Source organism: Ranitomeya variabilis, chromosome 3 (genome assembly GCF_051348905.1).
Source record: "Ranitomeya variabilis isolate aRanVar5 chromosome 3, aRanVar5.hap1, whole genome shotgun sequence".
NCBI lineage: Eukaryota > Metazoa > Chordata > Amphibia > Anura > Dendrobatidae > Ranitomeya > Ranitomeya variabilis.
Window position 1 is genome coordinate 582,635,911 of NC_135234.1, and position 26,611 is coordinate 582,662,521.

Here is a 26,611-nt window from a genome sequence, read left to right on the forward strand (position 1 = left end):
TGCCTGCATACTCTGATTTCCTCCCACTTTCCAAAGATATATTGTTGGTGACCCCGATGGGGATGGTGATGATAATCTATGTTAAGCGTGGTATATAAGCATCACATAATAAATAAATAAAACACACTAGCAAACTTCTGAACATGTTACAACTCACATCAAATACACTGGGTGGCCACAGAAAGATGTGTATAGCTTAAATCTGATCCATCAGACTATTAGAAATTCATGCCTTTCATTCAATGCTAGACATATTAAGTCACCTCAGGTTTGTCCTGATGAAGAGGTCCTGCGTGACCTCGAAATGCGTAGACTTTAACCAGTTCCAATAAATGTTTTTATCCTAAAGATATTCCATCTCAGCAGCGCATAAGTGATACCTCCGTTCGTGTTTCTCTGATTCCTGTGGTCGTCCTCTCGACCGGTATCTGTGCAGCAGCTGTTACATGCCGTTTGTGAGTTGCTATTTAACAACTTAGCAAGGTGACTGTATCTCCCCTTATTCCTGACACCCCATTGTCATTGGATAAGACCCTATTGTGCTTTTTCTTTCCCAGTTTTTTCGTATTTTTATACATTGAATGTCATTAATAAAATTGTTACACTGTACACATGCAATAAGAGCATTCATTTTCTGTAATTAAGTCTATTTCCACAATATTTACAGACTGGGTCAGCTGTAGACAACACAAGGGGGAATATATAGATAGGCTATAACATATGGTTGTAATTTTTTGTAGATTTCACCATATTTTAAGCATTATAGCACATGAATAGTTTGCTTGTCATGCATTAATTCAGTCCTTCATACATCAATAGTAATATAGAGGGAGCATGAGGCATGTTTTTTCCACATGCTTTGCAGTGAAAGTATGTTTTTCTCCTTGACTACACTTGAAAGAATGTTGATGTTCTTAGTTGCTTTTTTTCATTCTCTGAAAAGCTTTATGAATTAGTAATGATATGCAAACATCATTACAAGCATATTTGGGGAAAATATTTTCTTGCTTATTTTCAATAAACCAAAGGAAATTACTGCAATTCTTCATGCAGCCCTGTTTTACCTGATGTTTCCACTTGCCAGTTTTTGTACTTCAACTTGCCAACTGTAAATTGCACCAATCTGTATGAAATAAAAAGGGGAAAACTTTAAGCCAATCTAAACCAATAAATCCAAAAATGTATCCAAGCTAAAAAATAATGGGCTAAACCTCAGAACATGTCTCGTAAGAATTTATTTGCTATTACGTACTGCAAAAGTAACTTTGAACATCTATGATGGGTTTATCTGTTTTAGGTGCGGCAATTTATAATAATTGTCTGCAGTGTCAGATTAGGATGTCTGGATTCCTCCAGCAACATTGATACCTGGGGCCCTTTGTTCAGCTGCATGCATTATTATCTGACCCTCATTCATAAATTCACACATGTTTCTATACAATAAACTTTGTATTTTTGTATTACTTTGTTGAATTTTAGTAGATGAATGATGAGATTGTATGTATCAAAACGCCATCTTGTCCTGCAGAAAGCAAGCTGCCATAGAGCTCTGTTAGTAGAGAAATGAAAATGTTAAAGCTCTCAGACTATAGCGATGCAAAAACATTTTTTTTTTCTATAAATTACTTTTTATTGTGTTAAAGCATCAAAACTGAAAAAAATATATATAAATGTGTTGATGTACTGGTACCTTAGATTATCTGTCAATGTGACATGACTAGTGTTGAGCATTCCGATACCGCAAGTATCGGGTATCGGCCGATATTTGCTGTATCGGAATTCCGATACCGAGTTCCGATATTTTTGTGATATCGGAAATCGGAATCGGAAGTTCCCAGTGTATGGTTCCCAGGGTCTGGAGGAGAGGAGACTCTCCTTCAGGCCCTGGTATCCATATTCATGTAAAATATAAAGAATTAAAATAAAAAATATGGATATACTCACCCTCTGACGCGCCCTGGTAGTAACCGGCAGCCTCCGTTCCTAAGAATGAGGAGTTTAGGACCTGTGATGATGTCGCGGCTTGTGATTGGTCGCGTGAGCGGTCACATGAGCGGCACGCGACCAATCACAAGCCGCGACGTCAGCCGCGACGTCATCGAAGGTCCTAAACTGCTCATTCTTAGGAACTGAGGCTGCCGGTTAACAGCGGTAAGATCCAGGGGCCGCCGGACGGGTGAGTATATCCATATTTATTATTTTAATTCTTTATTTTTTACATTAATATGGATCCCAGGGCCTGAAGGAGAGTTTCCTCTCCTTCAGACCCTGGGAACCATCCAGGATACCTTCTGATACTTGAGTCCCATTGACTTGTATTGGTATCGGGTATCGGTATCGGCGATATCCGATATTTTTCGGGTATCGGCCGATACTATCCGATACCGATACTTTCAAGTATCGGAAGGTATCACTCAACACTAGACATGACATCTTTAAACTATTCCAGCAAAATCTGAACTCCAACATAACACCCCAATATGGCACTTTTCCCTAGTGAGCTTTGCATTGTGTATCAAAAGAAGTTTTTGACCCCATATGGGGAATTTACATTGTCAGGGGAAGTTGCTTGTACAATCCTTTTTCTCTTATTATTTTTAAAATTAAAAACTTAGGATCAAGGTGCTTACAAAACCTCTTTATCAGTTGCTTGAGGGGTGTGGTTTCCAAAATGAGGTCACTTGTGAAAGGTTTCCACTATTTAGGCACTTCAGGGGCTCTGCAAATTCCACATGCCTTCTGCTATCTATTCCAGCCAACTTTGCTCTCCAAAAGTCAAATGGTGTTCCTTCCCTTCCAAGCCCTGGTGTGTACCCAAACAGTAGTTTTCCATCACATATGGCAGGTGTGGGGAACCTCCGGCCCACAGGCCATATGCAGCCTGCAGTGACTTTTCATGTGGCCCAGGGTAAGGTCCCCGGAATCTGCAATACTCGGGTGGCTGCCGTATCCTGCCAGCTACCTGCTCTTTAACCCCAAAGTGCACACATCGTTCATTACAGAATGCTGCCTGCCCATGAATGATGACATCATTGGGGTGGGTGGGGTTAGCGCCCAATGCTCTCCCGTCCTGGAAGAGGAGCTACTGCCAGAGAGTCCAGAGTGATCTCTGTGCCAGCAGCTCAGTGCCTGTCTGCTGATTTCTGTGGCTTTCTGCTGGTGATCTCTGCCCCTCAGCTATGTGCCTCCCCCTGTGATTTCTGTGCACCTCAGCTATGTGCTCCAAAATAATCTCTGTGCCCCCCAACTATATGCCCCCTGTGATCTCTGTGCCTCCAAGCTGTGTACCCCCATGTGATCTCTGTGCCCCTCCTGTGATCCCTGTGGCCCCAGCTTTGTGCCCCTGTGATCTCTGTGCCCCATAGCTATATGTCCCCTGTGATCCCTGTGCCCCCCAGCTACATGCCCTCTCAGCTATTTCCCCCTGTGATTTTTGTACCCCCAGCTATGTGCCCCCTGTGATCTCTGTTCCCCTGTGATCTCTCTACCCCCAGCTATATGCCCCCTGTGATCTTTGTGCCCCCAGCTATATGCCCCCTCTGAATTATTTACCCACCAGCTATATGCCCCCTGTGATTTCTGTGCCCCCAGCTATATGCACTGCTGTGATTTCTGTGCTCCCCAGCTATGTACCCCCTGTGATATTTGTGCTCCCATGTGATCTCTGTGCACCCTGGGGATCTCTATCCCCTCCAGCTATGTTCCCTGTCATGATTCTCAATGGCGAGAGAACATAGCCCAGCATATATGAGAACTAGCTCTTGGAAGATGGAAACTATACTGACCATGAACTAAACCTGCCGCACAACTAGAAGTGGCCGGGTAGCATGCCTACGTTTTTTATCCCTAGATGCCCAGCGCCAGCCGGAGAACTACCTAATCCTAGCAGAGGAAAAGACAGTCCTGGCTCACCTCTAGAGAAATTTTCCCAAAAGGCAGACAGACAGAGGCCCCCACATATATTGGCGGTGATTTTAGATGAAATGACAAACGTAGTATGAAAATAGGTTTAGCAAAATCGAGGTCCGCTTACTAGATAGCATGAAGACAGAAAGGGCACTTTCATGGTCAGCAGAAAACCCTATCAAAACACCATCCAGAAATTACTTTAAGACTCTAGCATTAACTCATAACACCAGAGTGGCAATTTCCGCTCACAAGAGCTTTCCAGACACAGTAACGAAACAGCAGCTGTGAACAGGAACAAAATGCAAAAACACACAAGGACAAAAGTCCAACTTAGCTAGGAGTTGTCTAGTAGCAGGAACATGCACAGAAGGCTTCTGATTACATTGTTGACCGGCATGAAACTGACAGAGGAGCAAGGTTATATAGCGACTCCCACATCCTGATAGGAGCAGGTGAACAGAGGGGATGATGCACACAAGTACAATTCCACAAGTGGCCACCGGGGGAGCCCAGAATCCAATTTCACAACAGTACCCCCCCCTCAAGGAGGGGGCACCGAACCCTCACCAGAACCACCAGGGCGATCAGGATGAGCCCTATGAAAGGCACGGACAAGATCGGAGGCATGAACATCAGAGGCAGTGACCCAAGAATTATCCTCCTGACCGTATCCCTTCCATTTGACCAGATACTGGAGTTTCCGTCTGGAAACACGAGAGTCTAAGATCTTTTCCACAACGTACTCCAACTCACCCTCAACCAACACCGGAGCAGGAGGCTCAACGGAAGGCACAGCCGGTACCTCATACCTGCCCAACAATGACCGATGAAAAACATTATGAATCGAAAAGGATGCAGGGAGGTCCAAACGGAAGGACACAGGGTTAAGAATCTCCAATATCTTGTACGGGCCGATGAACCGAGGCTTAAACTTAGGAGAAGAAACCCTCATAGGGACAAAACGAGAAGACAACCACACCAAGTCCCCAACACAAAGCCGAGGACCAACACGACGACGGCGGTTGGCAAAAAGCTGAGTCTTCTCCTGGGACAACTTCAAATTGTCCACCACCTGCCCCCAAATCTGATGCAACCTCTCCACCACAGCATCCACTCCAGGACAATCCGAAGATTCCACTTGACCGGAGGAAAATCGAGGATGAAACCCCGAATTACAGAAAAACGGGGACACCAAGGTGGCAGAGCTGGCCCGATTATTGAGGGCGAACTCCGCCAAAGGCAAAAAAGCAACCCAATCATCCTGATCCGCAGACACAAAACACCTCAAATATGTCTCCAAGGTCTGATTAGTCCGCTCGGTCTGGCCATTAGTCTGAGGATGGAAAGCAGACGAAAAAGACAAATCTATGCCCATCCTAGCACAGAATGCCCGCCAAAATCTAGACACGAATTGGGTCCCTCTGTCAGAAACGATATTCTCCGGAATACCATGCAAACGAACAACATTTTGAAAAAACAGAGGAACCAACTCGGAAGAAGAAGGCAACTTAGGCAAGGGAACCAGATGGACCATCTTAGAGAAACGGTCACACACCACCCAGATGACAGACATCTTCTGAGAAACAGGCAGATCCGAAATAAAATCCATCGAGATGTGCGTCCAAGGCCTCTTCGGGATAGGCAAGGGTAACAACAATCCACTAGCCCGAGAACAACAAGGCTTGGCCCGAGCACAAACGTCACAAGACTGCACAAAGCCTCGCACATCTCGTGACAGGGAAGGCCACCAGAAGGACCTTGCCACCAAATCCCTGGTACCAAAGATTCCAGGATGACCTGCCAACGCAGAAGAATGAACCTCAGAGATGACTCTACTGGTCCAATCATCAGGAACAAACAGTCTACCAGGTGGGCAACGATCAGGTCTATCCGCCTGAAACTCCTGCAAGGCCCGCCGCAGGTCTGGAGAAACGGCAGACAATATCACTCCATCTCTAAGGATACCTGTGGGCTCAGAATTACCAGGGGAGTCAGGCTCAAAACTCCTAGAAAGGGCATCCACCTTAACATTCTTAGAACCCGGTAGGTAAGACACCACAAAATTAAACCGAGAGAAAAACAACGACCAGCGCGCCTGTCTAGGATTCAGGCGCCTGGCAGACTCAAGGTAAATTAAATTTTTGTGGTCAGTCAATACCACCACCTGATGTCTGGCCCCCTCAAGCCAGTGACGCCACTCCTCAAAAGCCCACTTCATGGCCAAAAGCTCCCGATTCCCAATATCATAATTCCGCTCGGCGGGCGAAAATTTACGGGAAAAAAAGGCACAAGGTCTCATCACGGAGCAGTCGGAACTTCTCTGCGACAACACCGCCCCAGCTCCGATTTCAGAAGCGTCGACCTCAACCTGAAAAGGAAGAGCAACATCAGGCTGACGCAACACTGGGGCGGAAGAAAAGCGGCGCTTGAGCTCCCGAAAGGCCTCCACAGCATCAGGGGACCAATCAGCAACATCAGCACCCTTCTTAGTCAAATCAGTCAATGGTTTTACAACATCAGAAAAACCAGCAATAAATCGACGATAAAAGTTAGCAAAGCCCAAAAATTTCTGAAGACTCTTAAGAGAAGAGGGTTGCGTCCAATCACCAATAGCCTGAACCTTGACAGGATCCATCTCGATGGAAGAGGGGGAAAAAATGTATCCCAAGAAGGAAATCTTTTGAACCCCAAAAACACACTTAGAACCCTTCACACACAAGGAATTAGACCGCAAAACCTGAAAAACCCTCCTGACCTGCTGGACATGAGAGTCCCAGTCATCCGAAAAAATCAGAATATCATCCAGATACACAATCATAAATTTATCCAAATAATCGCGGAAAATGTCATGCATAAAGGACTGGAAGACTGAAGGGGCATTTGAAAGACCAAAAGGCATCACCAAATACTCAAAATGGCCCTCGGGCGTATTAAATGCGGTTTTCCACTCATCCCCCTGCTTGATTCGCACCAAATTATACGCCCCACGGAGATCAATCTTAGAGAACCACTTGGCCCCCTTTATACGAGCAAACAAATCAGTAAGCAGTGGTAACGGATATTGATATTTAACCGTGATTTTATTCAAAAGTCGATAATCAATACACGGCCTCAAAGAGCCGTCTTTCTTAGACACAAAGAAAAAACTGGCTCCTAAGGGAGATGACGAAGGACGAATATGTCCCTTTTCCAAGGACTCCTTTATATATTCTCGCATAGCCGCGTGTTCAGGCACAGACAGATTAAATAAACGACCCTTAGGGTATTTACTACCCGGGATCAAGTCTATGGCACAATCGCACTCCCGGTGCGGAGGTAGTGAACCAACCTTGGGTTCTTCAAAAACGTCACGAAAGTCAGACAAGAATTCAGGAATCTCAGAGGGAATAGATGATGAAATGGAAACCAAAGGTACGTCCCCATGAGTTCCTTTACATCCCCAGCTTAACACAGACATAGCTCTCCAGTCGAGGACTGGGTTATGAGATTACAGCCATGGCAATCCCAGCACCAAAACATCATGTAGATTATACAGCACCAGAAAGCGAATAACCTCCTGGTGATCCGGATTAACACGCATAGTCACTTGTGTCCAGTATTGTGGTTTATTACTAGCCAATGGGGTGGAGTCAATCCCTTTCAGAGGTATCGGAGCCTCCAATGGCTCCAAATCATACCCACAGCGTTTGGCAAAGGACCAATCCATAAGACTCAAAGCAGCGCCAGAGTCGACATAGGCGTCCGCGGTAATAGATGACAAAGAACAAATCAGGGTCACAGATAGAATAAACTTAGACTGTAAAGTGCTAATTGAAACAGACTTGTCAGGCTTCTTAGTACGCTTAAAGCATGCTGATATAACATGAGTTGAATCACCACAATAGAAGCACAACCCATTTTTTCGTCTAAAATTCTGCCGCTCGCTTCTGGACAGAATTCTATCACATTGCATATTTTCTGGCGTTTTCTCAGTAGACACCGCCAAATGGTGCACAGGTTTGCGCTCCCGCAGACGCCTATCGATCTGAATAGCCATCGTCATGGACTCATTCAGACTCGCAGGCACAGGGAACCCCACCATAACATCCTTAATGGTATCAGAGAGACCTTCTCTGAAAATCGCCGCCAGGGCGCACTCATTCCACTGAGTAAGCACAGACCATTTGCGGAATTTTTGGCAGTATATTTCAGCTTCATCTTGCCCCTGAGACAAGGACATCAAGGCCTTTTCCGCCTGAAGCTCTAAATGAGGTTCCTCATAAAGCAACCCCAAGGCCAGAAAAAACGCATCCACATTGAGCAACGCAGGATCCCCTGGTGCCAATGCAAAAGCCCAGTCCTGAGGGTCGCCCCGGAGCAAGGAAATTACAATCCTGACCTGCTGTGCAGGGTCTCCGGCAGAGTGAGACTTCAGGGACAAAAACAATTTGCAATTATTTTTAAAATTTTGAAAGTGAGATCTATTCCCCGAGAAGAATTCAGGCAAAGGAATTCTAGGCTCAGACATAGGTGCATGAACAACAAAATCTTGCAAATTTTGTACCTTTGTGGCGAGATTATTCAAACCTGTAGCTACACTCTGAAGATCCATTTGAAACAGGTGAACACAGAGCCATTCAAGGATTAGAAGGAGAGAAAGAGAGGAAGGCTGCAGAATAGGCAAACTAGCAAGAGATTCAATTAAGAGCAACCTCAGAACTAGAGGAAAAAAAAAAAAAAAATTGTAGCAGACTTCTTTTTTCTCTCCTTTCTCAGCCATAAATTTAAATCTTTTTTGGGCCGGTCAAACTGTCATGATTCTCAATGGCGAGAGAACATAGCCCAGCATATATGAGAACTAGCTCTTGGAAGATGGAAACTATACTGACCATGAACTAAACCTGCCGCACAACTAGAAGTGGCCGGGTAGCATGCCTACGTTTTTTATCCCTAGATGCCCAGCGCCAGCCGGAGAACTACCCAATCCTAGCAGAGGAAAAGACAGTCCTGGCTCACCTCTAGAGAAATTTTCCCAAAAGGCAGACAGAGGCCCCCACATATATTGGCGGTGATTTTAGATGAAATGACAAACGTAGTATGAAAATAGGTTTAGCAAAATCGAGGTCCGCTTACTAGATAGCATGAAGACAGAAAGGGCACTTTCATGGTCAGCAGAAAACCCTATCAAAACACCATCCAGAAATTACTTTAAGACTCTAGCATTAACTCATAACACCAGAGTGGCAATTTCCGCTCACAAGAGCTTTCCAGACACAGTAACGAAACAGCAGCTGTGAACAGGAACAAAATGCAAAAACACACAAGGACAAAAGTCCAACTTAGCTAGGAGTTGTCTAGTAGCAGGAACATGCACAGAAGGCTTCTGATTACATTGTTGACCGGCATGAAACTGACAGAGGAGCAAGGTTATATAGCGACTCCCACATCCTGATAGGAGCAGGTGAACAGAGGGGATGATGCACACAAGTACAATTCCACAAGTGGCCACCGGGGGAGCCCAGAATCCAATTTCACAACAGTTCCCCTTCATGATCTCTGTGCCCTCCAGCTATGTGCTTTCTGTGCCCCCTGTGATCTTCGTGTCACCCCCCCGGTGATCTATGTGCCCCCCAGCTGTGTGCCCTCCTGTGATCTTTGTGCTCCCCTGCTCGACACAGACCTGGAAAGCAGTTGTGAGAAGTATCACCTAACATCACAGTGGCACCAAAGAGAAGCAGCTCCATCCGTCATATTAAGGGTGAGTTACCCTAATTAATTGTTTGACTAAATATACTGGGGTAATTTTCAAGGTGATCATTTTTGTGTGGCCCCCGAATGATGGAAGAAACTTCCAAATGACCCCCGGCTGGAAAAAGGTTCCCCACCCCTGACATATGGGGTATGAGCTTGCTCAAGAGAAATTGCACAACAAATATTGCGGTCCATTTTCTCCTGTTGCCATCGTGGAAATAAAAAAGTTGGGGATGAAGCATCATATAGGTGGGAAATATTTATTTTTTAAAATTTCATGGCTCAAGGTTATAAAAGTCTCTGAAACACCTGTAGGTTCAGGATGCTCATCATACCTTTTAAATAAGTTCCATGAAGGGGGTAATTTCCAATATGGGGTTACTTCTGGAGGACTTCCACTATTTTGACACATCAAGGGCTCTGCAAATACGGCATGGCATATCGATTCCAGCCAATTTTGCTCTCCAAAAGTCAAATGGTGATCCTTCCCTTCTAAGCCCCACCATGTACTCAACCAGTAGTTTGCCACCACATATGGGGTATTGGTGTACTCTGGAGACGTTAAACAACAAATTGAATAGTTGTTGTTTAACGTCTCCAGAGTACACCAATACTCACTCACAATACTCACAATATCTCCTGTTACTCTTGTGAACAAGGAAAATTTGAGCTAAAGCTACATTTTTGTGGGAATAATGTGATTTTTTTATTTTCACGGCTTTTAAAATTCTGTGGAGCATCTGTAGGTTCAAGGTGCTCACCAACGCTCTAGATAAGTTTTGTGAGGGATGTGCTTTATAAAATGGGATTAATTCAGGAGGTTTCCACTATTTAGGCACATTAGGTGGTTTGCAAATGCGGCAAGGCATCCGATATCTATTCCAGTCAATTTTGTGCTCCAAATTTTTAAAAGTGCTCCTTTCTTTCTGAGCCCCGCCATATACCGAAATAGTATTTTCCCACCCTATAGGGAGCATCAGTGTACTCAGGTGCAACTGCACAACAAATTGTGTGGTCCATTTACTCAAGTTAAACTTCTGAAAATGCAAAAGCTCCTAAAGGTTTAATAAACTTCTTAAATGTGCAATCTGCACTTTGAGAGGTGTACTTTATACAATGGTGTCACTTTTGGCTGTTTTGTGTCACATAGGGCCCTCACAGTCACTTCAAAAGGGAAGTGGTCCCTAAAAAAATGGTTTTGTGGATTTTGATTGAAAAATGAGAAATTGCTAATAAACTTCTAACTTCCTGACCTAAAAAATGTTTAAAAACGCTTGCTGATGTGAAGAAAATGTGGGGTAAATTTTCCTTTTTTTCATAAATAAGCACAAATCATAGCAACCTAAAATATGAAGTACAGCATGCCTCGAAAAAAACACTCTCAGAATCACTGTGATATATTGAAGAGTTTCAGAGTTATTACCTCATGAATTGATACTGGTCATGAATTGAAAAAAATGGCCTGCTCAGGAAAGTGAAAACAGACTGGGGGTGAAGGGGTTAAAGGGTATTTGTTGTTTTAATTTTTATTTCATAAATTAGCTGTACCCGGCCTCGCATTTCTGTGGCTCAGTCTGGTTAAATGGAAAACAAAGAAAAGAGAAACCCGCATTTCTAGTATGTTTAATTTTACAATGCTTGTGGGTAGGGTTGAGCGAAACGGATCGGACATTTTCAAAAATCGCCGACTTTCGGCAAAGTTGGGTTTCGTGAAACCCGACCCGATCCCAGCGTGGGATGGGCCATGCGGTCGGCGATCTTCACGCCAAAGTCGTGTTTCGTATGACGCTTTAAGCGCCATTTCTCAGCCAATGAAGGTGGACGCAGAGTGTGGGCAGCGTGATGACATAGGTCTCGGTCCCCACCATCTTAGAGAAGGGCATGACAGCAATTGGCTTGCTTTCTGCGGCGTCACAGGGGCTATAAAGGGGCATGCACGCCGACCACCATCTTACTTCTGCCGATCTGAGCATAGGGAGAGGTTGCTGCCGCTTCGTCAGAAGCAGGGATATTGTTAGGGAGGAAATATTAACCCCCAAACCGCTTGTGCTGTAGCGATTTCCACTGTCCAACACCACCTTTTCTTTGCAGGGACAGTGGAGGCTAGATTTCTGTGCATCAGCTCTGTAGCTTATAAGGCTCCCTGATAGCTGCATTGCTGTTTGTACGGCGCTGTGCAAACCAACTGCTTTTTTAAAAGCAAAAGTCCTGTTGCTCCTTTCTGCACAGTTCTATTGTTTATTTGTCCACACTTTTGTGTGCAGCAGTCCTTTTTATTGCTGGCTGCCATACTTGTCCTGAGATCATTGTAGGGAGATTGTTATTGTAGTACAGTCCCTTTTTTATATATATTTCCAGCCACTTTCTGCCACTTATACCTTTTAGTGTAATACAGTGGGCCTGTTTTTTTTTTGCTGCAGTGTCCCACACAAAAAAAGGGAGATTTATATTGCCACTAAGTGCATCTGCGTCAGTTCTGTTTGGCGTATATCTGCCAGCCACTTTCTGCCACTTATACTGTGTAGTGTAATACAGTGGGCCTGTTTTTTGTTTGCAGCAGTTTCCCACACATAAAAAGGGAGATTAATATTGCCACTAAGTGCATCTGCGTCCGTTCTGTTTGGTGTATATCTGCCAGCCACTTTTTGCCACTTATACTGTGTAGTGTAATACAGTGGGCCTGAATTTTGCAGCAGTGTCCCACACATAAAAAGGGAGATTTATATTGCCACTTAGGCTACTTTCACACTAGCGTCGTGCACTGCACGTCGCTATGCGTCGTTTTGTAGAAAAAACGCATCCTGCAAAAGTGCTTGCAGGATGCGTTTTTTCTCCATTGACTTGCATTAGCGACGCAGTGCGATGCATTGCCACACGCCGCAACCGTCATGCGACGGTTGCATCGTGTTGCATCGGACCGTCACCACCAAAAAACGTTGCTTGTAACGTTTTTTGGTGCGTCGTTCCCGTCTTTTCCGACCGCGCATGCGTGGCCGGAACTCTGCCCTCGCCTCCCCGCACCTCACAATGGGGCAGCGGATGCGTTGAAAAACAGCATCCACTGCCCCCGTTGTGCGGCGCATTCACTGCTAGCATCGGTACGTCGCAACGACGCAATTCGTCGTGCGTTGTCCGACGCTAGTGTGAAAGTAGCCTTAGTGGATCTACGTGAGTTCTGTTTGGCGTATATCTGCCAGCCATGTTCTGCCTTGTACATTGTGTGGTGTAATACACAGGGCCTGTTTTTCCCTGCAGTCTCCCCCCCAAAAAAAAGGGAGCTTTAAATTGCCACTTAGTGGATCTACGTGAGTTCTGTTTGGCGTATATCTGCCAGCCACTTTCTGCCTTGTACATTGTGTGGTGTAATACACAGGGCCTGTTTTCCACTGCAGTCTCTCCCCACAAAAAAAGGGAGCTTTAAATTGCCACTTAGTGGATCTACGTGAGTTCTGTTTTGGCGTATATCTGCCAGCCACATTCTGCCTTGTACAGTGTGTGGTGTAATACACAGGGCCTGTTTTTCCCTGCAGTCTCCCCCCGCAAAAAAAAGGGAGCTTTAAATTGCCACTTAGTGGATCTACGTGAGTTCTGTTTGGCGTATATCTGCCAGCCACGGTCTGCCTTGTACATTGTGCGGTGTAATACACAGGGCCTGTTTTTCCCTGCAGTCTCCCCCTACAAAAAAAAGAGAGCTTTAAATTGCCACTTAGTGGATCTATGTGAGTTCTGTTTGTCATATATCTGCCAGCCACGTTCTGCCTTGTACATTGTGTGGTGTAATACACAGGGCCTGTTTTTTCCTGCAGTCTTCCTGCCAAAAAAGGGAGATATAAATTCTCCAAAAGTTAACATACATCTTCTACCTTGTTTAACAGTAGCATATAACGGTTTTTATGTTGGTAACATTTCCGCAAAAATTAGGAAGTCTGGTGGAAGAGGCCGTGGGCGGTCATTGCCAGCTGGTACTGATGGTGGTGGTGGTAGTGGAGCATCTGGTGGTACTGGGAAAAGCAAGATAGCACCAAAGGCTCGAGGTGTTGAGGCAGCGTCATCGTCTGGCTACACAAGGCCTCGAAGGCTCCCTTATCTGGGAGTTGGAAAACAGCTTTTAAAGCCGGAGCAGCAGGAACAAGTTTTGGCTTTCCTTGCTGACTCAGCCTCTAGCTCTTTCACCTCCTCTTCAGAAGCTTCGAAATCTAAAACCAGCGCGTCATCAGTGGCTGCTCCAGGTCCAGAAAAAGTTGCTTCCTTGTGTCCTTCACCCAAAACAAAAGTGAAAGATGCGGCAGGCAACACTACACTTTACTCCATGGAGCTCTTTACACATACCGTGCCTGGGTTAGAAAGGGAAATTGTTAAAATCCCATTACAGGATGAATCGAACATGGAGTGCACAGATGCAGAGCCACAGCTTGATTATTATGCTGTTCCATTGACTCGAATCACTACTTTGCCCTCGCAGTGTACTGAGCCCGAATCTGACCCTGATGAGACTATGGTGCCCAGTTCCGAACGCTATAGCACCTTACACGTTGACACAGAGGACGGTGCACATGACATTGAAGAGGAGGTGGTAGATGACCCAGTTGTTGACCCTGATTGGCAGCCATTAGGGGAAGAGGGTGCCGCTGCCTGTAGCTCAGAAGCGGAGGAGGATGTTCTGCTGCATCCACCTACATCGCAAAAGCTGTCATCTGGCAGGCCCACATCAGGCCCAAAACGTGTGTCAAAAAACACAACAGGTATAGGACAGCGTTGCAATCCGGTGACAGTAGCACGACGTGCAAAGCTTGAAAAAGTATTCCATAGTAGGACGAGTGCAGTGTGGCAATTTTTTAACCAAGATCCAAATGATCAGTCCAAAGTTATATGTAAGAAATGCTCCAAGACCTTTAGCAGAGGGAAGAATCTTCAAAGTTTAAATACAACTTGCATGCATAGACATCTAACCAGCAGGCTCTTGGAAGCATGGACTAACTACCAAACTTCCCGTACCGTTGATGCACCTGCTCATATTGAAGTTAGTCAGCAACGCAACTTTGCTTCCCTCACTGGAAGCCCACTGGTTATGGCACCACCAGTAACAAATGTGGAGGTATTGTCGCAAGGCCAAAGCAGTCAGGGAATCACAAGGTTCTTGGTTGAAAACACTGTAGGTAGGCCCACATCAAGAATACCATCACCAAGCCTCTCTCAATCTGCCATGTCCACCACTACCCCCGCTAGTTCCACCATATGCAGCTCTCCAGGCCAGCTCAGCCTACAAGAGACTCTAGATAGGAAAACAAAATACTCTTCCTCTCATCCATGTACACAGGGTTTGACTGGCTACATTGCTCGACTAATCTCATTAGAGATTATGCCCTACCGGTTGGTTGAAAGCGAAGCTTTCAAAGCCCTGATGGCCAACGCAGTACCATGCTATGACCTAACCAGTTGACACTTCTTTGCAAGAAAAGCCATCCCAGCACTCCACCAACATGTCAAAGAATGCATTGTCCATGCACTGAGGCAATCGGTCAGTAGAAAGGCGCACGTAACAACTGATGCATGGACCAGTAGGCATGGCCAGGGACGTTACGTGTCCATCACGGCACACTGGGTTAATGTGGTGGATGCAGGGTCCACAGGGGACAGCCATAGTGGCACAGTCCTGCCTAGCCCACGGTATATGAAACAGTTGGCTGTAAGCGTTTGCACCTCCTCCTCCTCCTCTTCCACAAGTGAAAGCTTGTCCACAGAGCTCAGTCGCACAAACACTCCATCCACAGCTGCCAGTGTTACACCCGTGGAGTCCCATTATGGAACAGCTAGTGGTAAGCGTCAGCAGGATGTGCTGCAAATGAAGTGTTTGGGCGACAACAGACACACCGCGGAAGTACTGGCCGAGTACTTGCAGCAAGAAACTCAGTCATGGCTGGGCAGTGTACATCTTGAGGCAGGCAAGGTAGTCAGTGATAACGGAAGGAATTTTATGGCTGCCATAGCCCTTTCTGAAATGAAACACATACCTTGCCTGGCTCACACCTTGAACCTTGTGGTGCAGTGCTTCCTCAAGGACTACCCTGATTTACCAGCCCTGCTCCTGAAGGTGCGCAGGCTTTGCTCGCACATCTGGCGGTCGCCCATACACTCCAGCTGTATGCTTAACCATCAGCGATCGCTGAATCTTCCCCAGCACCGCCTAATAATAGACGTTGCAACAAGGTGGAACTCTACACTGCACATGCTTCAGAGGCTGTGCGAACAGAGGCGTGCTGTAATTTATTTGTGGGAGGATACACATACACGGGCAGGCAGTTGGATGGCAGACATGGAGTTGTCAGGTGTGCAGTGGTCGAAGCTCCAAGACTTCTGTCAAGTCCTTCAGTGTTTTGAGGAATGCACATGGCTGGTCAGTGCGGACGATGACATCATAAGCATGAGCATCCCACTAATGCGTCTGCTGATGCAAAGTTTGACGCACATCAAGGAGCAGGCGTCTGCGGCTGAGGAGGAGGGAAGCCTTGATGACAATCAGCCATTCTCTGGTCAGGGAAGTCTCCGGGACGAGGTGGCAGATGAAGAGGAGGAGGAGGATGATGGGGCTGAATATTTATGGGAGGAGGATGCTTCTCAGGGGGCAATAGAAGCTGGTGGCATTGCAAGGTCAGGTACAGGGTTTTTGCGAGCCACAAGTGATGTAGATTTTCAAGAAAGTGCTCCTCAACCCAGCACAAGCAGTGAATTGACACCTGGAACTTTGGCCCACATGGCAGAGTTTGCCTTGCGTATCCTAAAACGGGACCCCCGCATTATCAAAATGATGACCGATGACGATTACTGGTTGGCCTGCCTCCTGGATCCACGATACAAAGGCAAATTACAAAATATCATGCCACATGAGAACCTTGAGCAAATATTGGCTACCAAACTAGCAACTCTTGTAGACCATTTGGTTCAGGCATTCTCAGCACACAGCGGCGCTGATGGTTCTCACACGAGCTGTAGGGGGCAACATGGCAGAGGTGCTAGAGGTGCACAAAGCCGAAGTGGCATTGGACAGAGGGGATTTCTCACCAGGTTGTGGAGTGATTTTGCAATGACCGCAGACACGACAGGTACTGCTGCATCGATTCAAAGTGACAGGAGACAGCATTTGTCCAGTATGGTTACCAGCTATTTTTCCACCATTATCGATGTTCTCCCTCACAGGTCATTCCCCTTTGTTTACTGGGCATCTAAACTAGACACCTGGCCCGAATTGGCAGAATATGCATTACAGGAGCTCGCTTGCCCAGCTGCTAGTGTGCTCTCAGAAAGAGTCTTCAGTGCTGCTTGTTCAATACTGACCGAAGAAAGGACACATCTGGCTCCCCGAAATGTTGATGATCTAACCTTCATTAAAATGAACCAATCATGGATTTCAAATTATTTTGCCCCACCTTCCCCTGCTGACACGTAGCTTGCCAGAAACATTTCTTGTTTTTGGCCTCCTATTACTGACTGCTCCAATTCCGCCATTTGCAGGTGCCGAATGTCCACCATAGGCCATTTGTATACCTCCCTAAATGGGCTGACTCCCCCTACAGGGCCATGGTCACAACATGGCGCAAGCACCCGTGCGAGTGCCGTTTGCCTGGACAGGTGGGTGTGCCCACTCTTGGGCCACGGCACTGGCACAGGGTCCCTCATAGTACAGTGAAGTGTCTCTGACGGTGGTGGTGCACAACCAACATCAGACACACCGTCGTAATATGAGGGGCCCTGGGCCAGTACCGCTGCCCACAAGAGAGTGTTCCCCCCAGCTCAAACTGTGCTCTACCACTTGAAAAACTTACCTCTCCCTGCCCCACCACTGTGTAGTCTGTGCTGTTAAATCCTTAAATGGCACTGCCATAACAAATTTGTTGCAATGATAGATGATAGTAAAAATATACAGGGGCCCTGGCCTCCATTTAGACCCCTTAATACTTTGCGCCAACTACCCCTGTCTGCAACTCTGCAGAGGAGCCCACCCCTGTACCTCGATATGCCACCAGTTTATTTATGACCAATTCCTTGGCTGACATTTAGCCCACTTTAGTATTTTGGCCTACTAACTGTGTCAGCCACTTCTAACAGTTGACCTCCGCTGAACAAAGCTATGCCACCTCTGTACTCATGTTACCAATTGTGAACTGCATGTAGCCTACTTACTTATTTGTGCCTAGTAACTGTGTCAGCCTCTCATAACAGTAGTCCTCCCACGCTGAAACAAGCTAGGCCGGCTGCTTAGTCCTGCTAGCAGTTTTGAACTGCATTTAGCCACCTTTTTTATGTTAGGCCTCTGTCTGTCTGTCTGTCTGCTTCACACATTACAACTGTCCCCCCGAAACAAGCTAGGCCACCTGGTTAGTCCTGCTAGCAGTTTAGAACTGCATGAAGCCACCGTTTTTTATTTTAGGCCTCTGTCTGTCTGTCTGTCTGTCGGCGCCACACATTACAACTGTCCCCCCCCCTGAAACAAGCTAGGCCGCCTGGTTAGTCCTGCTAGCAGTTTTGAATTGCATTTAGACACCTTTTTTTAGGTTAGGCCTCTGTCTGTCTGTCTGTCGGCACCACACATTACAACTGTCCCCCCCTGAAACAAGCTAGGCCGCCTGGTTAGTCCTGCTAGCAGTTTTGAACTGCATTTAGACACCTTTTTTAGGTTAGGCCTCTGTCTGTCTGTCTGTCGGCGCCACACATTACAACTGTCCCCCCCTTAAACAAGCTAGGCTGCCTGGTTAGTCCTGCTAGCAGTTTTGAACTGCATTTAGACACCTTTTTTTAGGTTAGGCCTCTGTCTGTCTGTCGGCGCCACACATTACAACTGTCCCCCCCTGAAACAAGCTAGGCCGCCTGTGTACTCCCCTTACCAATGTAAAACAGCATTTAGCCTACTTATTTATTTTGTCCTAGTAACTGTGTCAGACTCTCACAACAGTTGTCCTCCACAGCTGAACCCAGCAAGGCCGCCTGTGTACCCCTCTTACCAATTGTGAACTGCATATATCGTTCTTTTTTATTTTAGGCCTACTCAGTGTATCAGAGCCACTAAATACACTTGTTCTCCTCCGCTGAACCACGCTATGCTGACTGTGTACTCCTATTACAAATAGTGTTGAGCGATACCGTCCGATACTTGAAAGTATCGGTATCGGATAGTATCGGCCGATACCCGAAAAGTATCGGATATCGCCGATACCCGATACCAATACAAGTCAATGGGACACCAAGTATCGGAAGGTATCCTGATGGTTCCCAGGGTCTGAAGGAGAGGAAACTCTCCTTCAGGCCCTGGGATCCATATTAATGTGTAAAATAAAGAATTAAAATAAAAAATATTGATATACTCACCTCTCCGGAGGCCCCTGCACCTCACCGCTGTTAACCGGCAGCCTTCTTTGCTTAAAATGAGCGCGTTTAGGGCCTTCCATGACGTCACGGCTTCTGATTGGTCGCGTGCCGCTCATGTGACCGCCACGCGACCAATCACAAGCCGCGACGTCATTCTCAGGTCCTAAATTCCTAATTCTAGGAATTTAGGACCTGAGAATGACGTCGCGGCTTGTGATTGGTCGCGTGGCGGTCACATGAGCGGCACGCGACCAATCAGAAGCCGTGACGTCATGGAAGGCCCTAAACGCGCTCATTTTAAGCAAAGAAGGCTGCCGGTTAACAGCGGTGAGGTGCAGGGGCCTCCGGAGAGGTGAGTATATCAATATTTTTTATTTTAATTCTTTATTTTACACATTAATATGGATCCGATACCGATTCCCGATACCACAAAAGTATCGGAACTCGGTATCGGAATTCCGATACCGCAAGTATCGGCCGATACCCGATACTTGCGGTATCGGAATGCTCAACACTAATTACAAATTTTGAACTGCAATTAGCCACGTTTTTTAATTGTAGGCCTACTCTGTCTGTCTGAGCCACTTATTACAGTTGTCCTCCACTGAACAAAGCTATGCCACCTGTATACTCCACTAACCAATTTTGAACTGCATTTTGCCTACTTTCTTATTTATGCCTACTAACTGTGTCTGCCTCCCATTACAGTTGTCCTCCACTCAACAAAGCTGAGCCTCTGTTTTCATCCGATGTCAGATATTAAACTGCATTTGGCCTACTTTTTTGGTTGGGCCTACTAACGGTGTCTGCCGCTGCTTGGTGTTCTCCTACACTGAACAAACCTGAGCTTCAATCTTCAGGCTTTCGGCCTATATCAGATATTATACGGCATTTGGCCTACTAGTTTGGTTGGGCCCTACTAACGGTGTCTGCCGCTCCTTGCTTGTCTCCTCCACTGAACAAAGCTGAGCTTCAATCTTCAGGCTTTCGGCCTATAGGAAATTTTAAACTGCATTTGGCCTACTTGTTTGGTTGGGCCCTAGTAACGGTGTCTGCCGCTCCTTGCTTGTTTCCTCCACTGAATATTGCTGAGCTTCAATTTTCAGGCTTTCGGCCTACATCAGATATTAAACTGCATTTGGCCTACTGGTTTGGTTGGGCCCTAGTAACTGTGTCTGCCGCTCCTTGCTTGTCTCCTCCACTGAACAAAGCTGAGCTTCAATCTTCAAGCTTTCGGCCTATAGGAAATTTTAAACTGCATTTGGCCTACTTGTTTGGTTGGGCCTTAGTAATGGTGTCTGCCGCTCCTTGCTTTTCTCCTCCACTGAACAAAGCTGAGCTTCAATCTTCAGGCTTTCGGCCTATAGGAAATTTTAAACTGCATTTGGCCTACTTGTTTGGTTGGGCCCTAGTAACGGTGTCTGCCGCTCCTTGCTTGTCTCCTCCACTGAATATAGCTGAGCTTCAATTTTCAGGCTTTCGGCCTATATCAGATATTAACCTGCATTTGGCCTACTTGTTTGGTTGGGCCTACTAACGGTGTCTGCCGCTGCTTGGTGTTCTCCTCCAATGAACAAAGCAGTGCCGCCTGTTTACTCCTGTTACCAATTTTGTACTGCATTTAGCCTACTTTATTCTTTGGGACTATATCTGTGTTTCCTCCTCATCCTGCCCATTGCCTAGCCACTGCTAGATGAGTCTGCTGGTACATTGACCCAGACCACTACATTCCCCTTGCACTCTACACAGCCAGAATCCTACCCTGCTGAAAGTCAGGTTCCCCTTCCCGCATACTATACCACCTTACATGGGGACAAAGAGGAAGGTGCAGATGAAAGTGCAGGTTCCTTCATCAGGTGGGGGAGCATACTCATTGGCGACGTCACTGGCACAGGGCCACTCATAGTATGCAAAAGTGTCTCTGCCGGTGGGAGGCACCCCCGCCGTCAAACACACCGCCATACTTTGAGGGGCCCTGTGCCAGTGCCAATGCGAAAAAGTGGGCCCCCCCTGCTTGCTCGGGATCACAGCACTTGCAAAGTTTTAATACTTACCTCTCCCGGCTCCACTACCGTGATGTAGTCTGCGTTTCCTGGGCCCACAAAAAACTTGAGCCAGCCCTACCCCCCTCCCCACAATTTTAGCCAAATGACCACCAATTTTCAATGACTAACTATTATTATAAGGTAAATTAAGATTCACAAGCTTAAGTGACAAGAATTGATGTTTTTGACATTAAAATGGGCACTGTTGGTGTTTTCCTGTCCTCCACTCACTACCGGCTTTGATTCCCCATTGACTTACATTGGGTTTCGTGTTTCGGTCGATCCCCTACTTTTCGCGATAATCAGCCGATTTCATTAGACCCGACTTTTGACTCGATCCTAAAAAAGTAAAAGTCGCTCAACCCTACTTGTGGGTATACAATATTTTTGTTGTTCCATTGTCTGTGTAGATATAGAGATTGTCTGGTTTGCAGGCTCTAGAACATGCTACGTATACTTGTCCATGTGAGAAATAATCTGTGTCTAGATCTAAGCCGCACAATTCTAAAAATTGGTCCTGAGCTTTGTTGATGGTGATTGCAAGCGCCAATCAAATTGGTAATTGCAATTGATTAAATTGAAATGGCATATCCGTTAGAATCATAGGAATGCGAGGAATAAGGACATCTTCACCTATGAAAGGTCATGTTAAGATTGTTGCTTCTACGACATTGTGCATTCTTTTTTTACTGTAAGCCACGTGCCATTGCAAAGCTTTGGCTGGTTCATATTTTGCAACATGATAATTGCACACCGATTTTCAATTTCAGTATGTGCGGTGGCATCCCTGGCAGATTGACTGAGTTGAAAAATTTTGTTGGATAATTAACCGCTGACTCTGCTTCCACTACAGTGTCGACAGACTTGTATGTGACTGCCTCTCTTTGAATGTTATACTGAATAATATTGTTAAGTTTGTATATGTCTTTGTTCTTGGCTACAAGATAGCTTGTTCACTGAGCCAATCGAGCTTCTTATAATTGGTTTCAATACTGGAAAATACTTTTTCAATCAATTCTTCTTTTGACGCAACTAAATTGCAGAAGTTATGAGGCAATGAAATTTGTCCTGAGGTCAGATCAACCGACACATTTCCGTTCCAAATATCCAGCAATTGATGTGAAAATATCTCAGCTGATCGATTGTTTACCAGTTGAACATGCATATTTGTACTTAATTTTAATGTCTTAACATGTCACCACAAAGTAGAGTATTTCAGTCAAGCATTTATTTCATCCGCTGGTGTTGACCGAGGAATTGCAGGTAATGTTTGTCTGAAATCTGCTGCAAGCAATATTAATGCATTCCCAAATGGTCTGATGTTTCCAAATCTTGCAATAATTGATCAAGAGCCTTAAGCAATTTGTTTTCACCATTGTTCATTCTTCCCAAAGAATAAAGCATTAATTTCTGCAATGCTTTTCCCACTCTGGATGCTTTGAAAATGTTGCACGTGGGAGTTTCAATGCATTGTATGCTCAATGGCAATGTCAAAGCGGAATGAGCAGTTCTTCCACCTGGTAGCAATGTCGCAGCTATTCTGGATGATGCAAGAGCTAAGGCTATGACATTTTGGGATCGAATTGCTGCCAGAATCAATCTAATTAGGAATGTTTTACCAGTTCCTACTGGCGCATCTAAGAAGAAGATTTCTCCAATCCCCATTACTGCCATTTTGCTTTATTTGCCTTTTTACCACAGCATTAGCTTAGGAATATTTGATTGCACATACGATAAAAGATCATTTGTGTTGTAATTTTGTTCACAATGCAATTCTACATCGAATGAAGCAGCAGCGGATCAATTCAGTGATAGCAATTCAATCACTATCAGCGCTTTGCTGTAGATTTCTGCTGTGAAATCCATGTTCATATTTGAATATTCCTTGCATATTGGACTTTCCCATTACTGAGATAAGAGATGGCAGGTGCTACTGAAAAGATTCTATACAGATCGGAGGAGGAAGGAGCTAAAGATTCCTCCCTCCTCCCTCTCTTATCAAGATAGAATCTTATCCGTAACAACTGCCATCACTTATCTCTGTAATGGGAAAGTCTGTCTTCAGTGAATACAGATTTTACTCTCTAAATTGAGATTTTTGATAATGACTATGGATGAGCAAGTCCATGAAAGTTTGAGTTGCGGTACCCAACCAAACCATAGTCCAAAGTTTTGTTCGAGTACCAAAAGTATACCCGAACTTCAATCTGAACCTGAATTCCATTGAAATCAAAGAGGACCTGAACTTTGGAGCTATAAAATCTCTCATTATCACTCTCTCACTCCTCCCAAAATGTAAAATGGATTTCCAGGAGAAGAGCATGTTCAGATCAGCACAGTACACTGGGTGTCTGCCACAAATCCCAAACTTTACAGTTCGGAGGGCATGTGGGAGAGTCAGCTTACTGTTAGAATGATGGATCGATGCAGTTCATTTTACAGTTCGGATTCTTTCATCTTTAATAATGACTAGGGATGAGTGGATTTGTGAAAGCTCGTATTCTGTTACCCGACCCAAACTTTCTTACAAAGTTTGGTTTGTGTACCAGAACTGTACTCGAACTTGAACCAGAACCTGAAATCTTTGATAACAATGCAGACCTGAACTTTGTATCTGAGTAAGAAGAAAAAAAAATATCTCTCTCCATATCCTTTCTGACTTCCCCCGGAACTCCGAACATTCAAACTGACTTCTGATGAAAGTCTGTGTTCGGCGTTTAGCACTGGACATTAACTGGCCAAACTTTGAAGATTGGGTTCGCTTATCTCTAATAATGACTTATCAATTCTGCCAAAGAAGCAGATTTCCTGACAAGATACTTTACAGAGTTGCTCAATTTTATTTGCATTAATGATTTATTAAATAAAATTTAAAATGAAAATGACTCTTTAAGTAATTTTATGAAAATGGGATCATGACTTTGGTCTTTACTGTAATTTGACTTTTTTCCTTTCTTTGACCTCTTAGAATTCTGCATTCAACAACGACTGCATATTATTATATTATTACCTTGTATAGTGTGTAACACTGCTGCGCCCTTGCATGATGTCCTCTTCAGTCTCCATGCAGGAACACCAGCTTATTCACCACCCGAGCCCCCCAACATGGTCCTTCTGCTTCCCTGTCACTTTCTGGTTTATATGTGTCTGCATGCCCGCGCTTCCCCATTCTTATTGGGTTACCACGCATTATGCTAAATGCTCTCAGCCTGTTGCTGAGAGGCACTTAACATAAGTAGTACACCTTTAATATGGCTCCCAGTCAATAGCTTTGAGGCATCTTGTATAAAAGACTCCCTCTCCCATAGGAAGACGTCAATCATCTTATTGAATCATTGACTAGTAAATTGGACTGCTAGTGAGTTTTGAGGTCCTCTGGTCCCGGAGCGGCCAGAACCTAAACGCTATCCCCTGATCCTGATGCGGCAAATCCTTTGTCTGTAGTTCCTTGCTCCTGGTGTGGCCAGTACTGCATCCTTATCCCCTGGTCCTGGAGTGGCCAGTGCCTAAATCGTGTAATCAGGTCCAGAAGCGGCTAGTGCCAGAACTTCTCTCCTGATCCCAGAGTGTCCAGTCCTCTTCCCAAACTCCCCTGATCCCAGTGCGGCAAGTGCATGAACTTTCTTTCCCAGTGCATGAGTGGCCTTATTCTGATCCTGAATCTTAGACTGTCATGTCTGAACTAAACCCTAAAGTAGTGTTAGAGTATCTGAGCCTTAGGGTCAGCAGCTGCAGTACCGGGTTCTGCTCAGGAATTGGTAACCGGTGGCTACTTGCTACACAAGCTTGACCTCACCACTAGAGGCTCCAGTTAAAACCAAGATAGTCGCTTAGTTACGTCCCTTCCTGGGTAGGTCTGGACTTGTGGCACACTGGGTCCACAAATCCACGTGTGCCACGGCTGGGTGCAATAGTCTGCTTGGCCCAGCCATAACCGCAACATAGTACAGTTGTTTCTGTCCTAGGAAGATTTATTATTTTACTTTTGGCAATATAGGGATGGATTTGGCCACCTCAGTTGCCCCAAAGCAACTGCTTTGTTGCCTTCTCTCTTTTACAACCCTTTGTTAAAGAACATGTGATGCCACATGCTACAATTGTACTGACTTAGCTTTGTAAGTCTGTGCTAAGGCAGGCATGAAAAAAACACCTTTGTTTTCAGAAGGCAAATTTGTCTGAATTATATTTTTCTCTGCTTAGTAGCTACTAAACTATGTCTTGCACAAAAATTACAAATGGTAATAAATTAAACACATCCCAATTAATGTTTATTTCTCTAGGTAACTGGGAAACAGAAATATCATCACAGGTGCTGCACTATACAAAAATGGTTTATTATCCGAAAAAAGCAACCCATGTTGTGAAAATCATTATCTCTATGTCTAAAATGTCCCAATACAGTAATGCATTTAAAATTACAAATACATGTTACCTGTGCTAAAATGGGACAGAGATTATTGTCTTTTTAATTGTCCTCTTTTGCCTTTAAAATAAATACAGTGATTGTTAATAGAGATGGAAGCAGCTGAACATTTTTTAATAAATAAAAATAAAATATCAATAAATACAGTGGAAGAAATAGAGATAGAAAGAGTTGAATGTTTCTAAATAAATAGAAATAAATTATCAGTTTCCATCAGAGATGATAACAGCATTGCATGACTCCATTCCTGAGTTTTTTTCTCATTAATTACTTATGAACCACCCATTATCTTTAGCTATTTCAAAATCTTCCATAGACTTTAAATGTCTGAGTGTTCCACCTTCTTTACTGCAGTTACACTCCAAAGTGTGCAGCTACTGGGATGGAGAGATGACTATCATATATTTTATACATATTTTTTGGTCTTTTGTGGTTATAAAAAATAAGTAAAAAATATGAAAAACAGGTAGGTAGTTTCTTTATTTTTTCATTTTTTTCACCAATATTACCCATGTTGCAAAAAATTAAAAAAAATGTATGTATAGAGATTTTTAAATGGCATGTACAAAAACATTTGAGAATGTGGCTGGTCAAGAACAGATGAATATGGCCTGATGTTGAACTGCTATAACATTGCCTTGTCTTAATAGGACAATGCAGAGATATTTAGAAGTGTTATATGCAATGTGCAGGTGAACAGAAAATATGGAGCTGCAGTAAGGGAGAGCTAGTGACAAGTGGACTATAGGTAGATGGTAGACAGCAATTAATATTGTCTCTGCATGCCTAAGCAGTCAATATAAAATACTGAACTATGTGTGCAACATCCTGTATGGGTCCTAACAATTACATCACAAATCATGTAAAAACTAGTTTAATACAAGCATTAACTGACAGTTGATTGCTGCTGCTCCAACCACTGGCAGCAAGAATCAGAGTCTGGCTTTGTTATTGCACCTATATTTTATTCTGGAATGCTGCAGCATTTTAGAGAAAACATTCTTTTGCAAAGCATCTGGGGAGTATGCTAGAAGGATGACTAATCACTGAGGTATGCTCCCACTGGCTTCTTCCCAGCATATATAGAGAGAATAATGAAGCCAGTCTGTTAATCATGCCATCTGAGATTTTGGCAACATTAATC

The 26,611-nt window shown here is 44.8% G+C and overlaps 1 protein-coding gene across 1 annotated transcript in view; it reads left to right on the forward strand.

Annotated features, from left to right (window-relative positions):
- LOC143818411 (protocadherin-9-like) overlaps nt 1–26,611 on the forward strand; it is a 1,862,556-nt gene that overhangs the window by 341,426 nt on the left and 1,494,519 nt on the right. The window lies entirely within an intron of this gene.